The 2,696-nt window shown below is 41.4% G+C and overlaps 1 long non-coding RNA gene across 1 annotated transcript; it reads left to right on the top strand.

The window, feature by feature from the left end:
* The first annotated feature begins 303 nt into the window (after positions 1-303).
* LOC121927231 lies at positions 304-2,009 on the top strand. The gene is made up of 3 exons (XR_006103160.1): positions 304-466; positions 891-989; positions 1,270-2,009. It is a non-coding gene; the product is annotated as an uncharacterized LOC121927231 (long non-coding RNA).
* Positions 2,010-2,696: the final 687 nt, after the last annotated feature.

Below are 2,696 nucleotides of genomic sequence, written 5' to 3'. Positions count from 1 at the left end.
TCTGCCATGCAGGAACTGACAACCAAAGCACCCCTGAAAGATGGCCATGTAGCCTCTGTTTAAAGACCTCCAAAGAAGGAGACTCCACCACACTCCAAGGGAACATGTTCCACTGTTGAACAGCTTGTGCTGTCAGGAAGTTCTTCCCAGTGTTGAGGTGGAATCTCTTTTCTTGTAGTTTGCATCCATTGTTTTAGGTCCTATTCTCTGGAGCAGCAGAACACAAGTTCACTCCAGCCTCAATACGATACCCCTTCAAATAGTTATGATATCACCTGTTTATTTTCGCTTTTCCAGGCTAAACATACCCAGCTCCCTAAGACAGAGCCAGAAGATAAGAGTCCTAGGTTGGAAGGCACTCACCAAGCTACTGGAGTAGAGCAGAGGACAACTGCGAGTAGTGCTGCAGCTAATGATGCAACTGGACTCAAGCCGAAAGGACATTCAGCTGTTGACTTGCTCAGAGGTGAAAGAAGTCTGAAGCTGAACAACACATATTATAGGAATGTGAGAAGAATGAACCAGGGGGAAGATAAACGTGGCAAAACAAGAAATGGAATATATAAACATTGCAACACTTGGGATGAGCGAGCTAATGGAATGGGACATACTAAGCCAGATAACTACACAGTGTAATTAGACAGCCGTGGTCCTGAGCCTGCAGGACTTGAGCACAGCAGTTGAGGACAGGGTCTGTGGAGGAGGCAGTTTTGAAGTATACAGTTTCTGTTGTAATATTTTGCAAGGGAAACAACAATGTATTGTTACAGTGAAAATACCTCCCTCTCCCATTAACTGATAGTTTTACAGTTAAGATCAGAAGGAGGGGAGGAATCCAAGGGAAGTGACAAATGTCATCATCATACTCAGATAACCAAAATGTCTTTCAGATTCTGAGTCCACTACACCATTACTCTTCAGCTTGATGGAGTGGCTGCCATGAAGTGATCCCTGAGGAAAGACCTAATGAAGTTCATCTCTCAGCAGAGGTAATGGCATAACCATGCTCTTGTTCCTTTGCCCTGAAACCCAGTGGAATGGGAGCAGAAGCATAGCTTTTAGAACACATGCAAAGAGGCTACACATGCTAAATGATAGATCAGAAATTAATATTTAAAATATGATGAGAGTCTTTCCATGTTCTGGTGGTTTAGATTGTTGTGCCGATTTTTCAGTTAGAGTTCAAGGTGACAGATTCAGTGTTTATCAAGGATTAGAGTGGATGTTTTAGAGATGTACTTGTAATTTTGCTGTCTTTCTGCTTCTTAGCTCATCACAGAAGATGAACTGATGAACTCAGCTTTGCCTGTTCGGTTCAGGGAAGCCTAAGTGAGCATTAGCTACATGATAGTAACCCCGAGTGAAAGGACAAGTGCTATGTGTTTATTATTAGCTCCTACTGTGCAAGTTCAAGAGCCATGGTACTTTCCAGGGTTCAGCATTTCACTCGTCTTCAAGCCACTTTCCCTCAAAAGGCTGCAGTGCACATTCATCCCATGCCCTTGCAAACTGTTATTTTTAAAAATGCTCATGGAGTCATTTGCTTGAGTACTGACTGACAAGCTTGCGATCAGGTTTCACTTCTGTGCAATTTGAAACATTCAGCAGATAAACACTGGAGAAATGCTGTCACTTGGAACAGAAGGACTGATCAAACTTCAGTCATCTCTTATGACATTACAGACACACAGCCAATATATCATACCACAAAACCTGGTTTTGCAATGAGTTTCTACCATTTCTGTACTGAAACATTAACTAGTAAATTAGTATCTGTCTGGCTTAAGTCCCTGAAGAAAATTTTCAGAACGTTACATCCCTGCTCTGATTTGGACTGGAGCTGCAGAGGGATGGAGACAAGTAAATGGGACTTCCTTCTTCTGCCTAATGCACTGCTGGTCTACTTACTGTAGACATATAGAGAATACATATCCATTGTGATAAACTTGATAACCTGTGTTTGATCCCACAGTGATATTTCCTCACAGATGTCTGTCTGAGGAATCAGACTTGCAAATTAATAATAATAATAATAATAATAATAATAATTTGTTTTATTTATATACCGCTATTCCAAAGATCATAGCGGTGAACAGCAAGCAAGCTAATTAGCAATTAAGCCCTTGTTGCTTTCCAATGACCAGACACAAAACAGATATCGCTTAATGCAGAATACAGAGGTAAAGAAAAATATGTGCTATGGCAAAAGGAAGTTTTTCATCACTGCACAAAACATCTCTTCTTAAATAGTTACTAAACTTATAATTTAGCTTGAACTTGAAGTATGTTGTGTTATGATACTGTTACTTCTGGCAATTGTTTCCTGTTCTTTTTCCTGTTTTGTATGGGTTAATATATTTTGTTGGTCATCAAGTGTGGTATTGTACAAATTCAGCCTATCACCAGCCCCGGTCAAGAGCCTGGCCACAGCATTTTTGGATCCACTGAAGTCTTCAAACAGTGTCCAAAGGCAGCCCCACACAGAACATGGTACAGTAATCCAAATGGGGTATAATCAAGGCACGTGTCACTGTAGCCAGATCTGACTTCTCAAGGAATGGGCACAGCTGGTGCAAACACACTCTTGGCCACTGCTGAAATCTAGGCATCCAGACTCAGTTCCAAGTCCAGGAGTAAACCCAAACTGTGAACTTGAGATTTCAAGGGGAGTGTAACCCTATCCAGTACAGACTGAA

The sequence above is a fragment of the Sceloporus undulatus genome, chromosome 3 (genome assembly GCF_019175285.1).
Source record: "Sceloporus undulatus isolate JIND9_A2432 ecotype Alabama chromosome 3, SceUnd_v1.1, whole genome shotgun sequence".
Classification (NCBI taxonomy): Eukaryota; Metazoa; Chordata; class Lepidosauria; order Squamata; family Phrynosomatidae; genus Sceloporus; species Sceloporus undulatus.
This window is presented reverse-complemented; position numbering and strand designations above follow the sequence as displayed.